The sequence below is a fragment of the Thamnophis sirtalis genome, unplaced genomic scaffold (genome assembly GCF_051295495.1).
Source record: "Thamnophis sirtalis isolate CommonGarterSnake01/CBP01778 unplaced genomic scaffold, rThaSir2_p1.2 scaffold_4, whole genome shotgun sequence".
Taxonomy (NCBI): domain Eukaryota; kingdom Metazoa; phylum Chordata; class Lepidosauria; order Squamata; family Natricidae; genus Thamnophis; species Thamnophis sirtalis.
The window spans coordinates 33,295,831-33,320,823 of NW_028261384.1; the positions used below are offsets into that span (position 1 = coordinate 33,295,831).

The 24,993-nt window shown below is 37.8% G+C and overlaps 1 protein-coding gene and 1 long non-coding RNA gene across 11 annotated transcripts in view; one reads left to right on the forward strand and one right to left on the reverse strand.

Annotated features, from left to right (window-relative positions):
* The window catches only part of ICA1 (islet cell autoantigen 1), a 55,698-nt gene extending 53,938 nt beyond the window's left edge, over window positions 1-1,760 (reverse strand). For 2 of the 8 annotated variants that reach the window (XM_014054496.2, XM_014054495.2), the window contains exons 1-2: window positions 1,571-1,760; window positions 744-800 (exon numbers count right to left, since the gene is read on the reverse strand). The gene's annotated coding sequence lies outside the window, so the exon portion shown is untranslated. Of the gene's footprint in view, window positions 1-743; window positions 801-1,315; window positions 1,377-1,570 lie in introns of those variants that run through there. The other 6 variants (XM_087712739.1, XM_014054497.2, XM_087712738.1 and 3 more) reach the window with 4 other exon arrangements.
* A 15-nt stretch (window positions 1,761-1,775) lies between these two features.
* LOC106539662 (uncharacterized) lies at window positions 1,776-22,368 on the forward strand. 3 transcript variants are annotated; one of them, XR_001312828.2, is made up of 6 exons: window positions 1,776-2,173; window positions 3,498-3,627; window positions 7,741-7,816; window positions 9,579-9,692; window positions 11,428-11,632; window positions 20,933-22,368. It is a non-coding gene; the product is annotated as an uncharacterized LOC106539662 (long non-coding RNA). The 3 variants fall into 3 exon arrangements; XR_015696338.1 differs by lacking the exon at window positions 9,579-9,692 and having other exon boundaries at window positions 1,785-2,173; XR_001312827.2 differs by lacking the exon at window positions 9,579-9,692 and having other exon boundaries at window positions 1,785-2,173; window positions 20,936-22,368.
* The last annotated feature ends 2,625 nt before the right edge of the window (window positions 22,369-24,993 follow it).

A 24,993-nucleotide genomic window follows, 5' to 3' on the forward strand; every position in this document is an offset into this window, starting at 1 on the left:
GAGTTGTTAAGTGAATCACTGCAGTTGTTAAGCTAGTGGCATGCTTCCCCACTGATTTGCTTGTCAGAAGGTTGCAAAAGGTGATCACATGACTCCAGGATACTACAACCATCATAAATAGAAGTCAGTTCCCAAGTGTCTGAATTTTGATGACCATGGGGATGCTGCAATGGACAAAAGTGTGAAAATGTACTTCTTTCAGTGTCATTGTTACTTTGAATCATCACAAAATGAACTTTTATAAATCAAGGACTACCTGTCCTTAAGAAAGTTAAATTAAAATGACAAGATCTTTGGGATAGCCTGCTCCCAGAGTCCTGCATTTCTAGTCCAGAGTTCTGTCCTGTATTTCATCTGATAGTCCCACTTTAACTAACAATTATGGTGTTTTCATTCCAGCTTGCATACTGAGCTATCAACTGTAAGTCAACAGCACATACCTATATAAAGCTTGGCAATAAATTTTATACTTAACACTTTCTTATTTGACAGACGTAATGACTATAGTGTTCAAAAACTGATACAGTTGTCCAAGTCTGGGCAGTTCTGTATCAGGAGAGTTGCCTATATTGCAGCTTTCTCAGACATTAAATTGCTAATACTTCTTACACAACATCAGTTGGATGAACTGGACATCCCATTTCATTAGATTCTACAGTACTCTGAGGATAGTCAAAGTTACTGCTTTGAATTAAGTTTTCTCTAAATACATCAATTTCTAGAATGCCCCAACTGGCTTTTACCTGAAATTGCCTTCAAGCCCTTGCTCAGCTTTGGGCCAATCACTGCTTCACAGGATCCTGAGAGAAAAATAGGACAAAGTGATGTAATTAAGAAGTGGAATACTTTCGTTAACGTCCTCTCCTCCCCCCCAGCCCCAAAAAAACCACATCACAGAAAATCACCAGGTATTTCCAGACAGAGCCAACAGCTGCTCATCTTGATTTTTTCAATTCAAAACAGTACACTCCCTGGAAGAGGATTCGATTTTTATTATTTCTTAAAGCAGCCTGAATATACAGTAAAAGGCGTGTGGACAGTAGCAGTTCAAGTTAACTACAGGAAATCAACGCAGCAAATGGCCTTCCTCATCCTCTCCCTCCCCAGTGATTCGGGGGCGGGGGGGGGGGAGGACATGCACCTGCTGGCATAATATCTCTTGAAATGATGAGTCTGGGGAAATGAGCTGGCAAAGGGAAGAGATGCCATTTTGGAAGCATATTATTCCCCAGACGGGGAGAAACTGGAGCTCGGGTCTCATTTCGCTCTCTCCAAATTACAAGCTCTTCATCCTCCCTCTCCCTCTCTCTCTCACCAGAACAGTTCACCTGTCCTTCTTCTTCCTCCTTCGGAGAGAAAGGAGCCCGAGATCCCCCACCTTCCGATGGCTGCTGAGCCGGCGGGGGTTTATTATTTAGGTGGCTCCTGACCAGCATGCGCAGCCCCGCCCTGCGGCGGTGGCGAAAACCGTAACCGCCGCCTCAGGAAGAACCTGTTTTTCCAGCCGCGGGGACCGAGGTTGAACCTGAGCAGGCCCTGGGCCAGAGCTTCTCCTGCGCGCAGCAGTTACCTCGTCCGCGGTTCTGCGGGGAAGATAAGCCGTGGCGAGCGTCCCGCTCCGGTGCCGGTGGCTCCTCCTCACCGGGGAGCCCTCATGGCGCTCGAACGCCCCTTGCCTTCCTCTGAGAGATCACAGTCGGGACGCCGCTTGCGACCTGTATAGTGCCGTCGCGTCGCTCGCTCGCTGGCCACCGCTGTGGCTCCAGGTGCTCCAGCGCGGCGAGCGTCACAAAGCCTCCGCCTGACAGGAGAACGGCCTTGAGCAGAGTGGGGCGGAGCTTCGGCCGCCGCTGCCACCACCACCAAAGGCCCTTCTACTTTTTGCCTTCGGGTGGCGAGCGGGGTCGAGGGACGCGCTCCGCCCTGACTCAGGCGAGCGAGCTGGGCTTCCCTTCCTCCCGGCGCTCGGGGCTGCCTGGCGCGACCGGGCTTCCTGCTTTTGTTCTTTCTGTGCCCTCAGAGCAGCGGGCGGCGGGGTGACATTGACGCTTGGAACACCCCACAACCCCCGCCCTGCATAACCTTAAAAGATTAAAACAAAAAAAATGTTAAAGCTTTCTCAATAAGAGGACGGTGTTTTCCTTTCTTTGCCGTCGACCGTAGCAATAAGCAGGTGAAGTGCTTTCTATGATTGCCAATGAATTTACATTCAGCATCTGTTCCCGTGCTATCCCCCTCCCGCCCCATTCGCCCGTTAAAGCATAAGACTTTTGGCCATAGAAAAGGGTTTTTCTTCTTTTTCTGTAAGAAGTTGAATCGCGGCGTCAAAACGGGTTTTGTAATTCCGTTGTTTCTGGTTTGAGTTGTGGGGAGCGAGGAAGGAAGCGGAGTCCAGTAGTATGAGTAAAAGCAAGTTACGCAAAAGTTTGTCCTTTTATCTAAGCAATGCCTGTTTTTGAACCTTTCTTTTGAATGGCTTAAAACACAATTGTGTGTAATTGGAAGTATGTGAGTAGATTTGCTAGATTGCATTTTCCACTTCTGACTCACTTGTTGAGCTATAAAATATTGCCTTTTACCTTAATTTTATATCCTTTGCTATTGCTGGAAACACTTCCACGTTTTAGCATCACTTGGGATGCCACAACCTTTGTTTATTTAGAATAGATGAACTTTCCTTACTTCATATACCATATGGTAATAACTAATCATACCAGCATTTTCCAAATTCCCAGTATTTCCGTTTTTGCACTTTTCTATCTTGTATTACATTAGTTCTGTACTCCTATTTCATTTTTTGTAGTTTTAATAAGTAATATATGTGTAACTAATATTAAAATTGTAGTTACTATGTTTTTGTTTGACCCTGAAACGAAATATAATTACACGTGTTTGTATTATAAAAATCTTCATTGTGTACACTAAGGTTATTCCTTCTATCAAACTGGAATAACCTGTTAGCCCCTGTCATTTACTATAATATATACTTCCCTGTCCTGTACATGATTTAAAAAAAACACCACAATGTGACCATTTAAATTAACATCATGAAATTAGAACTCTTGTTTTGGAGAAAAATTAAAAGATCCTTAAGAGTTGATATTGACATGACACATAATCAGATTCAGAACTCAATCAAGATAATTACTTGAGTAATTCTGTATACTTTATATTCATATAAGCAATTTCCACATTTAATATTTTAATATCATTGTATCTTCTACATATAGGATGTGTCATTATCGCTTTGAATTAGCATATAACAGGGAATCACATTGGATTCCTTTATTCCTCAAAAATTCCTAAATACTTTATTCTTTCTGAATAGTAATGTAAACCTTAGGTAAAAATAATATATTTTTAAAATATTGTCCTTAGCAAATAACATATTGTCTTAATGGTATTTTTAAATTGCCAGTGAAAATAGAATTTAAAATACAGTTATTGATATAATGGGCTGATTCTGATATAACAATATGTTTTTGTACATAATTCAGGACCATTTTCCCTTCTACTCCTGTTTGCTTCAAGGAAAGCTAAAAATGGCCTGAAAATTGTTTTCATTGAACTACTGAATCAATGGTATATGTAAAAATAAGTCACTATCATCAAGCATTAGCAGGAAAAGTGAGTATATTTTGTTCTGATAATTGAACTGTCGCCTAAGATTACATGGCATTTCTTCTGAATTGTTCCTTCCCTGATAATAGTATTTTGGTAGCAAGGAAACATGAATATTACTTTTAGTTTTATTTGCTTTTTATATTTATAGATCATAAAGAAAGCAAACAGATTCCTATTTTGTTTTAGCCATCCAATTGCAATTATCCAGAGCAATTATATATTTCATTTAAGAGGAAAATAATATAGCTGTGTTCTATGCCAGGGAAATATTCAAAATAAAATTATTTAAATACACAATTCAGATGGAAGATATTTTTGACTAGAGATACTTCAGCATGTCTGCTGCAGACTTTTTTCTTTAGGCCACATCAATTCTGCACTCAGATCACAAGTTTTAAAACTCAAGAAATCTAGTTCTTCCTAATCCTTCTGAACAGGTTTTCTCTTTCTAGACAACTCCAAACTCATAGGATTTCCTAAAAGCAGATGTATTATTTATCCTGAGTTTACATCTACTGAGTTTGTTCTAGGACCGTGATAGCGAACCTATGGCAGAGCACTCTCTGTGGGCACTCCAGCCATTGCCCCAGCCCAGCTCCACTGCACATATGTGCACGCCTCCTGGCGAACAGCTGGTCTTCGGGCTCTGCTGCACATGTGTGGGTGGGTGGAGGTGAATGTGCGGGAGGGGGCTACTCTCTGCATTTTGGGGGTTCATGTGTGTGCGCCCCCCCTGCACTTTTTTGGGATTTGGGAGGTCTCCTGCACTAACCTGGAAGCCAAAAATGGGCAAGAGGTGGGACGTATGCATGGGGGATGGGGGCGTCTGCCTGGAGGGGCACTCGCATTGCATTTTGAGGTTGTGTGCGGGTGCGCATTTGGCACTCAGCACCAAAAAGATTGGCTCTCACTGTTCTAGGGTAAAAAAAGGGAGAGTAATAGAATGCTTCAACTTCCAAAAGACTGAAAGAAAAATGTTATATAAAAGAACAATTTTAAAAACCCATTTAAAAATAATTACAATTTAATTAACTTTACAATCACTTACTTCTTTTTCCTGGACATAGCCTTTTTGAGAGGTGAGGCAATCTGAATCAATGACACGACATGTCATTGAAAATGTATCTGTGGCCTTTATTCACTCTCCCTGCCCCCCCCAACCCGGCTGTTTGTGGGTGTGTATTTACATATAGCTGCCTGTAATCAAACTGGTTTGTCCTAGTTCTGAGGCCAGTTCCAAAAGTAATATTTTAAGAATAATATCAGGGTAATGAAACAGTAGAGTTACACTTGGATTAAAAGTGGAAAGTAGGTGAGTTTATTGTAAATTTTAGTAAAATAACATTTCTAAATTACTTAACTTAAAATAATACATGACATACCAGACACTATCAAATACTCTTATAGTATAAGCTATTATCACTATGTTCTGATAGTGTATCATTTGAAATGCTCTAGTCAAACAAGATAGCCCATTTAGGTTACTTCTCATGCACCAATTTATTTAAGTATTACAATTAAAAAAATAACTAGCAATGCAATGGCTAAATTGGTGTTAGCCCCATAGTGGGTAGAATTGTGGGTTATATCCGCCTTTCCCTTTCTCATGTTTCATACCTTTATGCATTGGGGAGCGGCAATTGTCAAAAATATCAATCTTAGTTTCATCTGTCTAGTGGCAATAAAAAAGCAACAAAAACATATTAACCATCTTATGGTTGTTTAACATATATTAACAGAGAAAGTTAATTTTGCTCTGCTTATCATTGTTTGGTTATAGCTGTTCACACAATAGCAATAGCTCTTCAACTTATATACCGCTTCACAGTGCTTTACAGCCTTCTCTAACTGGTTTACAGAGTCAGCATATTACCCCCAACAATCTGGGTCTTCATTTTACCGACCTTGCAAAGATGGACATCTGAGTCAACCTTGAGGCTTGTGAGATTTGAACTGCTGGCAGCCGGCAGTTGAAGCCTGCAGTACATTGGATTTTTCTTGTTTCTGCATGCAGCTAATACTTCCCAAGATTTGTTTCAAGATTTCCCCTAAGCCTTAAAATATACACTTACCTCTCATTTCTGTAACTGACATCAATTGCACTTTTTGACATTTCTCAATAGAGTGTAAAAAGTGTTTTATCTTCTCAAGAAATTTACCATCAATGTAATTCACTTCTAAGGCATCTAGATAAAATAAACTGATTCTATAAGAAAATTACTAAGCATGCTTGAAAATAGATATAATAAACGTATCTGAAATTCTTCAACACTTTCTCTGCAATTTTTTGTGCCTTCCAAAATACTATAGTACCATAGTGCCTTTACATGTCTAACAATAAAGTTCAAACTTGGTAATTTTTTTCATTCTGAATTTGTCTTCTCTTTTATTTGAAATATATAATTGGTATCTTTTAATAGGAAATTTGCATTAGAAGCAGCATAGAGAATTAGGAATTATTCTAATAAATTAATGCTAGTAACTTACTATATATATCCATATATTATATGTACAGGTACTGTAGTTCTCACAACAATTTGTTTAGCAACCATTTGAAGTTTCTTGTGACTGTCCTTTTTCATATATAGTATCCCTATGGCCCTGTGATCAAAATTTAGGCACTTGGCAACTGGCAATGAAGTGAGTGTCCTAGAGAGTCATGGGATTGCCCTTTGCGATCTTCTCAGCCAGCTTCTCACAAGCAAAGTCAACAGGAAGCCTGATTTGCTTTATAGCTATGCGATTTACTTAACAACAGAAGTGATTTGTTAAAACTGGCAAAAAAAATCATATGATTGGGCATGACTCAATCATTTTGCTTAGTTAATACTTTGCCTACAACTGAAATTTTTATCCCAATTTTGGACATAAGTTCATTGCCACTTATAATATAACATTAGTAATCTGTATATTGCATAAAACTGTTTGGTAAATGAAGAAGTATATATTTAGTTTAAAAAAACCTAATTATGTTAGTCTGTGGAAGAAATTATACTGCAAAATTCTAGGCATGTGTGCTGTGATTCTCTCCCTTCTATTTGAGTCTTTTACTCTCTTCCCCCTCTCCCCCCACAGCAAAATTATCAATAAAGCTGCAATCTTGAAACAGGTGAGAGAGGACTTTGGTGCCACCAGCAAACAAGATACAGTACATAATAAAAGGTATTTTTCCTTCAGAAGTTTCAGATGGTCCAAAAGACAGGAAAATAAAGCACAGTGGCCCAGGAGGACAAAGAATAATATTTAAAAAATGCAAGAGCTCCACATGCTGGCCATTAACAGGAAAAAGAAGAGAGGGATGGGGACTTAAGGCAGAACAGAGTTAAGAAAGAAATGTTGATGCTTAGTTGGAATAATGTATGGTAGTGATTTTTGTTTGTTTAATAGTGTCCAGTTCTAGGAGATACCTTGATTCTTGCAGAATATTGAAATAGGAAGTGAGTACAATTTTGGAACACTCAGAAATTATGTTTTTACTAACTAAATATTTCTCCAACAAACATAATCTCCCTTATAAGGAGATATAAAGATACACACTTGTAGAGGGACCCGTGCTTTTGTCTCTTAAATCTCATTTAATCTAGAATCCATGAGAGGGTCAAATGAGCATCTTTTGCCATATATTAATTACTTAAAACATAGTGGAAGTTTCTTTAGAAGGTGCTGACAAAGCACCAATAACATAGATTCTATCAATAAATTCAAACCAAGTTAAAAGTTACTGTTTCCATGTGGTCTCTTCTGTAGAGATGTGCTGTACAGAGGACATGAAATTATTGATTTAATTATAATCCATATACTCATTTTACAAAAAGATTTATCATTTTTCAAACATAATTATATTAAGCACCTGGTCTCTTTGAGTCTTAGTTGTTAACTGACTCATGATTTTATCAGAATCACTTGACAATGAACTTAATACAATATAAATAAGTTTTAGTCCATTCTTACTTAATCCTTATGTAATTACATATTTCTTTTAAGAACACTAGATTTTATCTTTAATGCACAGCTGGCTGAATATGATCATTTATATTGATAACTATTTTTTCTCCATCTTACAGCCCAGATCAGGTGAGCTAATATTTTTCTTTTTGAACATATTAATTCCTTTAGGCTTTATAAGTGATAATCAGCACCTTGAATTCCATTGAGAAGCCTATTAGGAGCCAGTGCAATTAGCAGACTAGAGGTGAGTATATTGAGGCATGTCCATAATTACCATGCCTCTGCATTCTAGTCCACTTGCAGCTTCCAGATTGTCTTTATGGAAAGCCCCATGTAGAGACATTGTGATAGTATAACCGACATGACTGATTGACCATGAGCAATTCTTCCAGGTGCAGGTAAAAGTACATTTGTATAGAATTATACAAAAGTCCTCCTGGCCATGATTGTCTCCTGCTCTTCAAGCAGAAACTGTGAATCAAAAAGAACTCTCAGTTGCACAGAATAAGAAAGTGCAACACATACAAAAGATGGAAGTATTCCAGTTCTGGGATAAGGAGACCCACAATCATTTAGATTTGTCAAGACTGAATCAAAACCTTTTTGTTTAAAAAATTATGCCAAATCACAGTAGCCTCCAGACACTGGAATAGAATGTTTACAACATTGCTTGGATGTGATGATACGGGTGAAATTCGACTGGTTTGAACTGGTTCAGGCGAACCGGTAGGGACAATTTCAATTGGTTCGCTGGACTGATAAAAACCACCCCTGGTTGGCCTTCAGGTTGCTCACTCGCCCCTTCCTGCCATTTGCTCTGCCTAACCACTCCCACTCTATATATGTTGCCTTCACCACGTGGCCTTGCTAATTGTCTCGCCAGTCGCCTTGCGCACTCAGCTCAACAAAGGTAAGCAATGCATGCTGCCCTCTCATCCTTTGCCTTGAGTCAGGGATCAAGACCAAGGGACGCGCCATTCCCCGAGCCGCCACCCACTTTGACCGGGTTGGAGAATGCACCAATGTGAGCCAATTATTCTTTAAGTCAACTTGTTAAATATTAGACTTCTAAAGTTCATAAGTATTAATAATTGTGTTGCAAATAGATGATTGCTTTTGTTTGGGTTTGGTTTGGGCGTGAGTTTTAGTATTTTAAAAGCCATTTTTCTAAAGAGTTTGTTTATCAATGTGGTAGCAGTCACTAAATAACTCACACTTACTTTATTATCTTTGACATGCTTAACTGTTTCATTTTTTGGAAACCAAATAACAAGAATATATTCTCAGATTGCAAATTTTCCTACTAAAATTTATATGTAACCCTGGAAGTCAATATGGTGGAGCTTTCATGGACATTTGTAGACATGCACAAAGTGGTGAATTTGAGAAGGGTGACACATTCCCAGCTGAAAGTCGAACAAAATTATGTTCTACCTTCTTGTTTTAGTTTTCCTCCTATGAACAAGCATTCTGTATTTCCCCGAGGAACAATGTTTCACTATTCGTTAATTCAATGTTTACAGCTATTTTAGAGAAATGACTAGATCAAATCTGAGAGTCAATTGGATTTCAAATTACAAGTGACCCAATTAATTTAATAACTGTACCCCAATAGCAGAGTTTATATTTACATTTTTGGTTAATTGTAGAACTATTAATTTCATCTATTTTTGTATGAATTTCATAAAAATGTTTATGTTCTAAATAGGAAAATAAAATGTGAAGCATTAGGAGTCTAAGTCCAAAGCACACTTCTCCATTTTTTAGTCTGGAAATATTACTAGGAAATAATAGATATTAAAAATAACAGATTTATAAAACAATGTTTGTATATATTGTAAGTTGTTTTCCACTTTTTAAAATAATATGCACATTTATTTTAACTAGTTAAAAGAATATGATTAATCAAAAATTTTAAGTAGGCTGGCAACCACAATATCTATGTGGCCATGAATTATGACTAATTGTCTTATTTGGTAAAAATACCCTTTTACTTCTTTCCCTAGACAGAAAGTTATTTGGTGGGTTGCTAAGTATCAATTTGGAAGTCTCTTATCTGCTGACAGCTGCACTCTCTAGATGTCAAGGAATAGTACTTGCTTAAAGAAGAAAAAATGATGGTTTGTCTTCTAAAAAACTATCAATTGGTATAGAAAATAGTCTTTGTAAATCCATTTCTAAGTACAAGTATTGCTTGCTATCCTGCACACCTTTACTGAATTGGGAAAAGTGGCTGCAATTTTATCTGACTCTGGTAAAATTGTCATTTCTTCAAAATGTGTATCAATCTGCTACGTATTTCCAAGGGCAATTTCTGTCTTTTAAAGTGCAGAGATCACCTGGCACAAAAGAATCTGAACTCTAATAGGGGTTGTCTTGTGCATCATGTAGAATATTTATTACTGTCTCCTCTTGTGACTTGGATTTTTCTCATTTTCTATTTCTCTGGACTTAAAAAAGAGGACAGATGATCTTTTTTGATTAGATTTCAGAAAGCTATATTTACTACTCTGTGTGGGATACATGGCATCATACAAAGTATTCCTGTGTATTATATTTAATTCAAGAACATTTAAAGAGATGGAGAGAGAATTATGTGTCACTTCTCTACACATTTCAGATAAATAATGCATAACAGAAGATTTTAAACTAGTGGCATGTAAACTTCTTTGTCCTCAGGCAACATTTTCCCCTTGAATCATATGCCAAGGCCCACATCCTAAGAAGTAGTAGAGTGAGGATACAAATTAAATTTGATTTAATAGCATTTAATTATAGGTTATCTGCCAGAGATTTTAATATGTTTCAATTAGTGGCCAACTTCTGGAATTAAGAGTTCTTACGATGTTCTGAAGGTGAAGTGAAGGAGTCCATAGAGGAAGAAAATGAGAACATAGAAATTTTCTTAGCTTTACTGTTAATTTATGGATCTCTGCCCACCAGAAAAACCAACTTCTTCTCTTCTGTGGCTTGAGGAACTTCAGTTATTTGCTTATTTCTCACATTTACATGACATTTCACAAAAAGTGACTGCGCAGTATAGGTTGCTTTAGATTCTATTTTTGAACTTTCAAAAAATCAAAATTCCCTTGTTATTATCACAATACCAATAATCAATCTGGAAGAATTTGTAAAAAACATAGCTTTTGTAACAAATACAGGTAGAAAAGGCAGATTTTTTGTAATTTAGCTAACAAACCACAGCTGTATTTGCATATGTGCTACGCCGTGTTTTAAATACGATTTGTAGAAAAAAACCCACAATAACTGGATTCATACCACACGAAAAATAAAAAGTGAAGAATTGCTTTATAAATAGGGTGACTGTTATATATAGAGAGGGCGAAAATTGCATTATGCTCAGTGCAAGAACTATACCATTTCTAAGTCAATGCATTCAACATAAATCTGCTGTACTTGTTTCTACATTACAAATTTGTTCTCCATTCATAGATTTCCAATAATCTGTGTTTCAGGATTTGTTTATTAAGTCTTCTAGGAAATGGATGCCAACCAGTAGTTGATTCTAAACAACAGTCATTAAGACATTTTTTCCTTAATTATAGTTTTTACAACTGTCTAAGTCTAAAAATAACTTGATTTGAGCTATGGTGTGAATGCAGCCTATATGCAACAAATAGCATAGGCTTAATTTTTATCTATTAGTTTCAGATACTATGTGAACACAATTTCCTGTATTGCTTTCTGGTTCGGATATCTGAGGATTTGGGATAACCAATCATTTTTAAAAGTAAAAACTTACACTGTTTCTCAGTATTGAGATTGGCATGAAACATGAAACTCAAGAAAAATGCCTGATTTGAACTGAATGTTTATTATAACATTTTCTTGCAGACATAATGTACATAATGGCATGGGTCCAGGTTACATGAGGAACTGTCTCACCCAGGAAGTCTTAATGATTGTTGGCCCACTCCACCTCCGCCAGCAGAGAGGGCATATGTGGATCCCATTGATCAAGAAATTGTGACTGGCAGTGTCTAGGAGAAGAGCCTTCTCTGACGTGGCTCTTGCATTTTGGAACATCTTACCAGCTCAGGTGAGATTGGCTCCCACCCTCCTGACTTTTTGTAAGAGCTTTAAAGCCTGGTTCTCCCAGATGACATGGGAACCCAATGCGGGAGTCTGACTAATTAAAAGCTAATCTCCCCCCCCCCCCCATATATCTGGCTCCAGGGGTGGGTTGCTTCCAATGTTTCTACCAGTTCGTTTTCTGCATGCTTTGAGCACGTGCTGCTTGCTTCACTCATGCGCACGCCTGGTTCGCTGCAGTGACGTGCGGTCAGCTTTAGCCCTGGTGAGGCACTTTTTAGACTTGTGGACTTCAACTGCCAGAATTCTACAGGCAGGCATGCTCAGTTCCGATTTAAAGCGACAGCATTTTCCCCCCTTGCAAAATAAGTTTTCCCATTCTTTTTCTTCTCCCTCCTTCCTCCCTCTCTCCCTCCACCCTCTCTCAAACAGACACACGCACACAGAGAACTTTGATCCCTCTCTCATTCACTCACCCTCAAACACAAACACAGAAGTTGAATTGGATATATTTTCCAAAGGCTTGAAAGCAGCTCCTCTACCATATCCCCCCTTCCCCTGCTGATCCCCTTCCGATCAAACTTTTTGAATTCCTCCCCCCTCCCCACACACGCACCTCCTCCAGCTGTTTCAGAGACGATTTCAACTCTGCTTCTCCCTGCCCTCCCCTCTTGAAAAGCCAGAGCTCTGTCAGACTGAGCTAGTTGCTCCCAGAGAACTCTAAAAAGCCTCTAAAAATGCCCTCTACAGGAGGCGAGAGAATACGTGCCTCATTTGCATAAGGAATTCTTTGCTTGTTAACCCTTGCTTAACTCTTAAAAGGCGAAAAATTCCTTATGCAAAAGAGGCCCCTAGTTCTCTGGCCTCCTAGTTAATACTGAGAGCAGACACCAAGCCACTGTGACTTGAAATCTGGAAGCAACTACCCTGGCTTTAATTATTTTAAGAAAATTATTTAAAATCCTTTCCCTGAGGAGACTGGTGAGGCCCCGCCTTCCTTGCCTCTAGTGACTGCACGTCCCTGGTTCGCTGGTAGCAACCCACTCTGTCTGGCTCCCTTCTTTTCCATCTAGTGTTAATGCTTTTATTTTGTATTCTGAGACACATAAACTGAAATGTGGTTGTTTATTTTCAAAACTGCAGCAGCTGACAATATCTAAGTCTCTTTTTCTGTTAATAGGTTACATAGGTTTGGGATTGGTTAATATTAATTTATTAATAATATTAATAATACAACCAGGATATTGTAAACTAGTCTAGAAAGTTGAACAACATTCCAGAAGAAGCAATTCAATCTGCTTAAAAACAATTGCAAGGAAGTCAGAGTTGAGGTCTACTCAAAGGCAACTTTTCCTTTAATTTATCAAAGTTATTACCTGTATTTTATTTTCTATGTCCTTCTAGAAATAATGCCAAAGAGCCAAAAAAAAACAACACAAAAAACCCCCACTAAGCATCAGTGAGTAAGAAATGCTGAAGTGTATAATTGTTATATGAAGAAACAACTATAGTTTTAGAGAGCATTTAGACCATAATAATGCAATCTGCAATGTTTGTAAAATATTTTCATTTTTCTAGGTTTCTTCAATTTAATAATTACTTTTTGCATTTCTTTACTGATTGTTTTTATATCTTTGTTGCTTTATTGATTGTGGTATATTGCCCAGAGTTATTTTTTCAGACATGGGCAATCATATAAATAACAAACAAAATAATTGGCTGAAAGTTTGAAATAACTTACAACCCAAGTAGCTATCAAAAACACCATATATTATTATTTTGAATCCATAATCTTGCACTGTAATTTCAATAAGTAGAATATATACAGCAACATCAGGAAATGAAGAATGTTGCTAGATTTATAGGTTCACATTGTTGTATTATTCCTCAGTATCTAAAAATGGTGGCATCCTCTGTTTAAAGAAGTTTAGAATTCTGTTTGGTTGAGCAAAACTTCCTTAGACCGGGCTGTCCAACCATGGCAATTTTAAGACTTCTGTACTTCAACTAGGAGTGAAATACTATTGGTTTGGAGCAGTTCGCCCAAACCAGTAGTAAAAAATGCTACCAGTTTGTCCGAACCGGTAGCTCCGATGATCAGCTGTGCAATAATCAGCTGTGCCACTCAATTTCTAATTGCGCTGCACAGCTGATTGTCATACAGCTGATCATCGGAACTACCGCTTTGCCTGAACCAGTAGCATTTTTTATTATCGGTTCAGACCAACGATGCACACAGGAAGCAAACCAGTAGCAGGCTTAAGAGCATTTCACCCCCGACTTAGACTCCCCAACTGAGTTCAAGTCTACAAATCTTAAAATTGCCAAAGCAGAAGACTCCTGCTTTAAGATTGATGTACAGGGCGGGGCATAACCTTTTCCTAGGGGGTCACAGCAACACTTGTAATAACAACACAAATAATTCATACACCATTCGAAAGCCCATCAAAAACTGAGTTTATTGACACGATTTAATAGTCAGTATGACCACCATTAGCCCTTCGAACAGCATTCAAACGAGGTGGATAAGAACACAACAAATCTTCAAACAGTTCCGTTCGATTTTCCAGATTTTTCAACACAGTTTCCAAATTCATTCTCAAAGTTTCAACCGAAACAAATTTAACATTTAATAGCTCATTCAATTCAGTTTTTTATGGGCTTTAAAATGAGGTGTCACGGAAGTTGTAAACTGCTGTCGATCTTGCTGTGACCCCCTAGGAAAAGGTTATGACCCGCCCTGAAAATCGAACGGAACTGTTTGAAGATTTGTTGTGTTCTTATCCACCTCGTTTGAATGCTGTTTGAAGGGCTAATGGTGGTCATACTGACTATTAAATCGTGTCAATAAACTCAGTTTTTGATGGGCTTTCGAATGGTGTATGAATTATTTGTGTTGTTATTACAAGTGTTGCTGTGACCCCCTAGGAAAAGGTTATGCCCCGCCCTGTAGTGGCTGTTTTAGATAGCAGACACTGAAAGCAGGAGGAAAAACCTGTAGAGTTTTGGGATTGCTATAATCATTACAGGTAGTCCTCAACCTATGACCACAAGTGAGCCCAAAATTTCTGTTGTTAAGTAAGACATCTGTTAAATGAGCTTTGCCCAACTTTATGACCTTTCTTGCCACAGTTGTTAAGTGAATCACTACCGTTGGTAAGTTAATAACCCAGTTGTTAAATGAATCTGGTTTCCCCATTGACTTTGCTTGTCAGAAGGTTACAAAAGGTGATAACATGACCTTGGGATACAACAACGATCATAAATATGAATTTGCCAAGAATGTGAATTTTGATCACATGATCATGGGGATGCTGCAAAGGTCGTAACAATGAAAAACGGTCATGTCACATTTTTCAGTGCCATTGTAACTTTGAACGGTCACTAAATGAACAGTTGTAAGTCAAGGACTTACTTGCACTATTGATCCAAATTTTAAATTCTTCTGGATTCATTTTATTTAAAATTTGTGTAAGAAAGGCCACTCCAAATTGTGAAAAGATTTTTCTGCATCTAGGAATATTACTGCCACTTTTTTATTATGTTTGATTCATTTTATTGCATTTATCATAAAACTGCTGTTTTCATTCATCTTCCTCTTGAGAATGTAATCTCAACAACAGTAGATTATCCAAATTCAATTTATTCTTAATGATTAAAAATTATGCAATATTATTTCCCAATTTCATGAATTCCTGTTTAATTCTTTATCTGGAACCATCAGATAAAGAATTAAACCTATTGAAAATATTTGTACTAAGAACATGACTTCATGGTTGTATTACTTATTTCCACTGGAGTGCTTGTAACAGGCTATATAAAAAGAAATATAGTCTATAAATACTATAATCTAGATTTCATTTGGAATAAAGTATATGGGCATCATATTTCCTTCTGTTTCTATCTGTTCTTGTATTTATGGCTATTCTCTTACATCAATGAAAAGTGGGTACAGTTTATATTTTATGCAGCCCAATCCCGTTAAGCTCAATACAATGTATGTCTTATTTTTTTGGAAACGTTCATGAAGCTACTATAACTAAAATAATGACCTATTATTTTAGGCATAGTAGCTTCATAAATGTTTCCATATAAATAATTATACATTATCAGCTTGCAGGTTGGCTGAATTTCATTATGTAATGTGCATGTATATAGGTACATACATATATGCATACATACATACATACATACATACATACATACATACATACATACATTGATTCATCAACAGTAGTAGAAGCTTAAACATGTCTTTTTGCATTTGGTAGAATCTTAATCCTTGTATGTTTTAAATTAGTTTGTGTAACATAAAATTCAACTCAGGAGGCTCTCTGTGATTGAAAAGGAATTAATGTCAAAGCCTGTAAAATGCAATTTGTATGCAGCAACAGTGACATCTGGTGGCTCTTTGTACATACTACAATTTGCAGGATACACAAAATATTTTAACCCATTATAGAAATTCTATTGGCAGTTCTGTATGAGTACTGTGCACCAGTTCAAAAGCAGTTTTTGATCTCTACACTCCCATGGTGTCCACTGATTTTGACAGCCAAGCCAATTTATTTTGAGGTAAATTACAATGCAACCCAAATAAAAGTTCCAGTTTCGCAGTCATGTAGCTCTGGAAAGCTTAGAGGCAGTTCATTTGCTCAATGAAGGGGAGGCGCAATCCCATTCTTTTGCTGGCTCCTTGGAGCTGCTTAATCAGGTTCCTTAAAGGGAATAGCGTAAAAGCAGAAATAGGAGAATTCCAAGGACTTGATCTAATGGGCTTGGAGTTAAGTGGCATTTAGAGGACCACAGATTCCCAACTCAATATTAAATGAAGGCTATTAAAGTATTTTCACTATTGACAGGTAGTATATAGACAGATTGGATGGATATGTTAATTCCAGTTAATATAATAATGTCTTGGGTCCTGTATCAAAAAGCATCACAAAACATTGAAATGAATATAATATTTTCTTTAGGAAAAGCTCTACATGATGTAATATAAAGAATTTCTGCCCCAAAAATCAAGTTTAAACAATTGCAGAGTTTGTTTCTTGAGCTGCTGCTGAGCACTTAGGCAGGACCTCCACCAACTGCTTTGTTTTTCCCCCCAGTTTTGTTCTGCTACTCCTTCCATATTAGCAATTGCCATTCATAATTTGAATCATGAATGTTCACTAATCATAATTCTGCATCATGAATTAGTTTGTAGCCTTACACTGAAGTGTATAATTCCCCAAGTACATCGTTATTTCATGCCATAGCTGGTATGGAAAGATGTGCATTGACTTTGCAATGCTTAATACTGCAAATATTAATATATTGTGCAAATAATGCAAATGTCAAAGAAAGCATATATAGTGGTCATTGATATAAATAGAATATCAATAAAATATTCTTATACCAAAGTGATGGACAGTGGGCTCTTTATCAGAAGGGTGGAATTCTCTGAATATATTAACCTTATTTTTTTTTAAAAGGATGCATAATACCAGTAATTTTAATATAGCAAAGGTATTAAAGGATACTTTCCAACATCTATCGAATCCTCATTAGTGTGGTGTCAATTATTGCTGAAAAAATGGAGCAACAGCAGATATCAGAATTTGTCTGCTGGGTACCATGTTCCATGTAGTGGAAGTAAAATTACAATCTGGAAGATAAGGCTCTCATTTTGCTACAAAAAGTGGATATTTTTGTGTTTCACAGCCACGAATGCAATTGGCTTTTCAACTTGCATTAGTTAATAGAATTTTGTCCTCCAATTCTCTGAAGAGTTTTCCTCCCTCAACATCTTTACTGACTTCTCACAGAAAAGGAGCAATTGCCTCAAAGATATTTGAAAGGAAAGCATATATTAAGCTACATATAGGACCCAAAAGATCATTAGTTGACTTTGCTTTGTTTCTAGTGCAAAAATGTGGAATTAAGGGCCCACGGGAATACTGTAGGCCTGAGTTCATCAAAACTCATTCCGGTTAGAAGCTCCCTTGGCATTTGAGCTCAAGCAATTAGTATTATGAGCTTTGATTAAACTGGTTCACTGCTGCATTCATCATTAACCATTCAGGGTAAATAATTACAAACTTTTTCAATGGTCTCAGAACTATCACTCTTCATTACATTTTATATTATTAGAAAAGATCACAAGATAACTTAAAGCTGTCCTATTTGGGTTGCAAAAACTGGATAAACATGAGATGGCAGATATATTTGCTCCCATCTCATGGTCGTCAACATTTTTGCAGTTCAGGGCCATAGTTAAGCCCTCGCCTTCGCCTGGTGCGCCAGTTGCGACCCTACCTGAATCGGGAGGCTCTCACAACAGTCACTCGGGCCCTTGTGATCTCCAGGCTGGAATACTGCAATGTGCTCTACATGGGGCTGCCCTTGAAGAGCATCCGGCGACTTCAGCTAGTGCAGAACGCAGCCGCGCGAGTGATCGCGGGTGCACCTCGATTCACCCGCATAACACCTATCCTCCGCGAGCTGCGCTGGCTGCCTGTCGATCTCCGGATGCGCTTCAAGGTGCTACTAATCACCCATAAAGCCCTACATGGCAGTGGATCTGGATATTTGAGAGACCGCCTTCTGCCAATTACATCCCTGCGACCAATAAGATCCCATAGACTAGGCCTCCTCCGCATTCCATCGGCCAGCCAGTGTCGGCTGGCAACCACAAGGAGGAGGGCCTTCTCAGCAGTAGCCCCGGCCCTTTGGAACGAGCTCCCTGTGGAGATTCGTACCCTCTCCACCGTCCAAGCCTTCCGCACAGCCTTGAAGAACTGGCTCGCCCGTCAGGCCTGGGGATAAGGATAGTTACCCCTCCCGAATGATGAATGTATGTTGCCTACCATTTTATTATATGTCTCTATCTTGTTGTTTGTATCCCCCCCTTCCCAGTTTTATGTGAGCCGCCCTGAGTCCCCTCAGGGAAAAGGGCGGCCTACAAATTCTAATAAAACTACAAAACAAACTACCTTTGCCTTCCCCTTCCTTCTAAAAGAAAAAAGTCTTACTCCAGACAGGGCACCAAAGACAAGTAGAAAACCAAGAGCTTTCTAAATCATAGCTCATTACTTTATCACCAGACTTACTTATGTTTCCCTGAACAACTTTTCTTCCATGTAGTTGGCCACAAATATACTTCTTCCAAGTGATTTGGCAAAACCTTTCCCTAGGAAAGTTTGTTCTAATTTGTTTTAAAACAAATATCATTACATAATAAATATAATCTAAATGCAAAAGGCAATAGAAATTTTCCTTACAGAGAAAGTAATCATGTGCAATCATAAAATATGACCAAAACCTTAAAATTTAAAAATTTATGTATTATTTTACAGCTGTACAATAATTTTCCTTGTATTACTGTTGCATCTCTTCCTGGCTGGGTTCGGTTAGTTTTTTTTGCAATTAAGTCAAAGATGAACATCCTTTGCTAGTACTTTACTGTTTTTTATATTTGCTTCTGATAACATTTTGGTGGCAATTTATTGATAGTTTTCAACTTATGACCATAGTTGAACCCAAAATTCCATCCAAAGTTCTATATATGTATATCAATGTCATCAAGAACCATCTATGACCAATATTCAGAATATAGCTTACAATATTAAAGCTAGTTACTAGCTGTAAACCAAAAAACTGTTCTACTCTTGCCTTACATATGAAATCGCGCTAGGAGACTGGGCATCACTTCAAAGGGTTGTTGTGAGGAAAATAGCAGAAAGAAGGAGCATTGGATATGTTAAGTTATTTGTAAACATAATAAAAGCAGAATAAAAAAGTGGGTATGGCTAGCATGAATTACTCTGCATCATCTCACGCATTCATTTTGTCAAGATAGCATTTTAGGGCGAACCAATAAAAAAGCATTATAAAATATCCTGGACTTTAACTAATAATCCAATTTACAGTACCATAGAAGTATATTCTATAAAAAAAATTCAGAAGCTTTCTAAAATCCCAGATCATTTATTATGTGTAAGGATGGCTGAAAAATTAAAACTTGGTTCTACAAAATAAGATGATAATTGCTATATTTTGGAATGTCACACCCAATTAAAAAAAACAACAACAGCCCAGTAGTTTAGTTGTGTGAAAACTTTGACTAATTTTAACAAGATCGTTTTTCAAATGTTGAAAAAGTATATAAGAACATATTTGAGATCATTGTCTGTAACAGCCAAGACAATATAGTAGTCAAATGGCAACATCACTTCTAAAAACACATTGCACTTTCCTTTGAATGAAAGTGATTGGAAGAGCATCATTCATCAAATTCTGATTAAAGATAGATATGGCAGGGAATAGCAAAATAAAATTTCATCTCAAGCTAGAATCATTGGTAGGTACAACATACATGATTATTAAAGAATTGACTAATCAGTGCTCACCCTGGCTTTTTTTCATGCCATTTCCATAATTTTAGAATAGATGAATAAAAATATATGAATTTTAGAATATATGATAGAATACAATTCATAATATTATTTCTTTCAATCCCACCTGTCTGCCTTGATTATTTTGATAGTATTTTTACAACTGTAAATTAATGATAGACAAATTCACAGATTTGATTCAGATGGGCTCCCATAAATTGAACTATTTTTTCCCCAAAACTGGGAAATATCTTAATTCTAAACAAAACCTAATAAAAGGTCCCAATTGGGAAAAATACATTTTATAAGCCCCACCTGCTGGCCCGGATCAGAAAATTAACTCTACAGAAAAGCTTATTTTGCTGAGAGTGACTATAAAAACAGAATCTTGCAAATGTAAGATTGATTGTTCTACCTCTTTCCTCTTTTTCTGTGAATCAGAGGTATCTGGTTGAGTCTTTTCAAAGTATTTTTTCTGTTATAGACTGAATATATTTGTTCTCTTATAACCTGTATTTTCCTATTCACTTAACACTTGGTATATTTCATTAATATATGGCCATTAATATCCAACCAGATGGTGGATAGATACAGAGAAAATCACCAAATTTTCCCAAGCTTATTATATCTGAACCAGGAAACCAAGACTCTGCTATGATGCCTCTTCTAACAGTTACTCTCAGATGATTTCATAGTCTAAATAAAGTATGCCTAGTTTTTTGCTTGGTTACTTAGAGTTACTTAGGTTTTTCTCCACTACAATCCTCCTCTGAAAAGCATAATTCATGTATATGTAGTTTTTATATATCTATATCTATATTACATTTATATTTTATATTTATATTGCGTGTATGCATGTGTTTATATGTATATGTATGTGTTTGTGTGTGCATGTGTTTATAATTCTATTCCATTCCATTCCATTCTAGCAGGTACCTGGAGGAACTTTCACTGCTTTTAGAAGCTTGCTTAACTAGGAAAACTACCAAGGAACATGAGGACTGTAGGCTATACTGGGAACCTAGACAACAAATCAGAAAGCTGTGGCAAACCAGGAAAAATGCATCTTTGTGTCCTTTTAGTAGCCATGAAAATGTGTCTTTTAAAAAAAATACATATGAATATGTATATGTCTATATATCTTTGTTGCCAACAATGGAATGTACACATGCATAACTAATACAATGTATATTTTAAAAGTTTATTTGACACAGAAGAAAAAGAGGAATGAAAGTTATATCTCAGGTGGGCAGAAGAAATTTCTTATTGCTGCCAAAGATTTGTATTTATAAATTATAACTGCCCTCCATTTTTTCTGTTATTCGTATGTATACATATTGAATACATATTCATATATATTTAAGCATGCATAAAGATTGCTTATATTCATTCCCAAGCCAGCAAAACCAAAATGAAGAAGGGATTTAGTTTTCTGGGCCACAAGAAATATCCCCGAAGAGCAGCAAGCTCCATATTTGATGACTGCTAAAATAGTTGGTAATTCAGTTGTGTTGAACACCATCAGTTTGTTCAGATGTTTCCTACATCATATCATTTTACATTTTGCATATCCATTTGACTAATGTATTGTTATTAATATTTTTCTATAAAAGTAAAATATATTAAACTTGGAGCTTTTGTTACTCCATATTATTTAGCTCTAAAAGATCAAATTTTATTTTTGTCTGTCTGCATTTAAATAATATATCTTTAATGTCTACTTAACCTTCTGTTAACCTGTTCCATTAAAATTCTTCAGACACACTGTAGTGATGCTCATAATCTCTAGTTCATTATCTTAATTAGATCTATCCTATATTGTCCCACTCTTCATTCTCATTAGTTTAAAGGTGATCAGCCTTCAAAAGGCGGGTGGACGGAATTCACTATTGTGGCCATCTAGCATTCACCTTCTTTTGAATCTTTCAGGTGTAATAATGATGCCACTACCTGATAGATTTAATTAAAAGTTGCTTTCAAATGATGTGAAGAGTCATTTTGGAAAATGAAGACAAAATTAATTCATGGATGTAAAATGCCTACACTATAATGGATCTGAATTGAACTGGATTCCTTATTAAAATGTAAATGACACATTAAAAGTGGCATGAAAATTAATGTCCCTGATCCAAGAAGCACTTTTAAAAACCTTTTCTAGCCAAGAATATTTATTCAAGTAGGAATACTAACAATAGTGTCTAAGTATTATTGTTTCAGAATTCCATTTTAAAAAGTCCTTCCTTCGAAGAATTTACCAGATTCTACTGACTTTAAACAAATCTCGATGTACCATCACTTATCTATTGGAACATTTTAGTTTGTATCTCCAGCACCAACTTTTCATACAACACTTCCATTCTTGCCAAAAGAGAACAGGACCCTTTAATTTACTACATCTAAAGTCTTTTTTCCACCTATATAAGTTCATTTTCATATAATCTCAAACAAGAAAATTTGAACACTATGGAAATTGGGTGGGTCTGTCTGTCTGTCTGTCTGTCTGTCTGTCTGTCTGTCTGTCTGTCTGTCTCTCTCTCTCTCTCTCTCTCTCTCTCCCTCCCTCCCTCCCTCCCTCCACATCTAACGTGTTGATTCTGGGAATTGAAGTCCACATATCTTAAAGTTGCCATGGTTCAGAAACACTGTTGTACTGAAGATAAAACACTTTTCTCTGCTCCAAATTATCTTTCTAAAAATATTGATTTAGAATAGGTAATATTTCAACAAACTGGTGTAGTGCCACCCCTGAAAGGGCAGCTAAAGTCTGAATCCCTCTGTCCTTTTCTCCAGGCAATTGGGGCTTCCCTCACTCCTTCAGTCTTGTCATCTACTCTGTATATACTGTAACATCATCTACTGTCATCTACTGTGTATTACTCACCTTGCATCTCAACATCTGTCTCTCTATCTCTCTCTTGGTCTGTCAGATTATTGGTTCCCCACTGCCCATTTGCTTGCTCATTCTGCTTGCTCGGCTCCCCTCAGCCATTCTATGGCTCATCTGGATGCCCTCTGGCCTGCTTGTTCTACTTGCTCAGTTTGCCTCTGTTGTCCTCTGGCTCATCTGGTGTCCTGACCACTCACCTCCTCACTCTACTCACTGGAAAGTCTTCCCCCATCCCACCCCCAACAAACCCTAGGACATCCAATTGTATTTGTAGAACCCAGTGGGCAAATGGAAGCAGTCTTTTCTTGATCAGCTAGATGCTTGAGGATCTGATGGTAACCACTTCTCAGATCCAACAGACTGACCCCCCCCCCCGATAAGCAATGCAAGGTGGCCTCAATCTGTAGGGTAGTGTATAGATCTGGAATGGTCCTCTGGTTGAGAGTGCAGTAATCTGCACATTCTCAAGAATCCATTCTTCTGTGCCACAATTATAGGAGAGGCATGGGGTCTCTGAGACTCTTGGATAACTTCTTTAACTCTGCCAGATGCTCTCTGAAGTCATCCAAGTCATCTAAGAGACTCTACCAAGACCTTTCTGAATGCCCTATCTTTTTGTAATCAAAGTTGATGCTGGGCACTCATAGAGCAGCCTATATTAAACTCACTTTTGAAGAATAAATGCCATCATCTCAAAAATTGGTCTCTAGCGTGCTCTACCCATTCTGGAATAAACGGGATATTTTGTGGGTAGAACCATTCTATTGGGATCTTCTTCTTGGCCCCTTCCCCTGATGATGCAACAGGGATAGCAGAACTTTGACTTAATTACATCCAGTCCTTCAACCTCATCAGGAGATCAGTAGCATTTTGGACCCCAACCAAATTTTCTGTTGGGTATGTTGCAATGTCCATGTGGAAACCACCTCAGGGATTACATGCACTCCAGAGGTGGGTTCCTACCTCAAACCGGTTCGGTAGAACCGGTTTGTCAAATCTACCAAACCAGTTAGAAGAGGTTCCACCAGTGGACCCGGAAAGCAGGCCGCACCTACAGAAGAGGTTCCAAAAAGTTTTGAAACCCACCACTGGTGCACTCCAACATCTCCTCTTGTGTGATCAGTTTTGAATTTACCCTAGGGCCCCGACTGTTTTCTGTTTAGCTTGAAAACAGAAATGGATGCTCGCAGATACTCTACCTCCCTTGATTGCAATGCCTTCCTCACTCAGCTTCCAGAGCTTCCCCTCTCCTTCTGCAGGGGCCTGTTGCTCTTGCACCATGCATTGGTACATTGCCCACAGTGCCTAGTGAATGCCCCCTGATTCTGGGTTACTTGCTGGAACAAGAGGTATGAGCAGTCACCTGATTAGATCGGTATTTGTCCCCACAATCCGGACCTCCAGGTTGCTCTTGAAGAGCAAGTACATACAATGGCCAAGGTGTCAACAGGTTTGGAATGCTGCACAAGCAGGGGGACAAACATTAACTGGATGGGGAGGTAATCACTGTAATGAATCCTCTCAGTTCCAGTGCCCCAAATCTTCAAATTGCCCAACTTCTATAGGTGCAAGTGTTTCAGGTGCCTGTCATAGAAGTGCCTGTACAATAATGTCACTTGCACATCTGAGTCAAGGAGAGCCCTTGTGTAAATGCCTTTGAGTTGCACTGGCACTATGGGGGCAGGACCTATTAGTTTGCTGGGGACTCTGCCAGCCAGGGCCAGTGCACCTGGTTTAGTAGTTTATGCTTAGAGTGGTTTATGGAGGCTTTTGTGCAATGTCTTGTTGCTTGACTTTCACTAGTGTCTCCTGGATAGAGACCTGACACAGAAGAAAGTATTCCCATTGATTCTGTGGCAAAGGTTTGATGAGGCTTCAATTGCCAGTTTTGATGCCCACTTCTGTCTTCTTAAAGCTAAAGCTAGTTGGTGTAGGTGGGCACCCAGTTGGCTCTTCACTGGGGCCCTTGGGAGTTTCTCACTTGGATGTGACTTCTTGGTCTGGGCAGCCTCATGCAAATATGTCTGTAAATATCTTTATCCCCACAATTATAGCAAATCAGTGAGTCAATAAATTCTTGGCTGGAGCAGTGGAAGGTTCCCC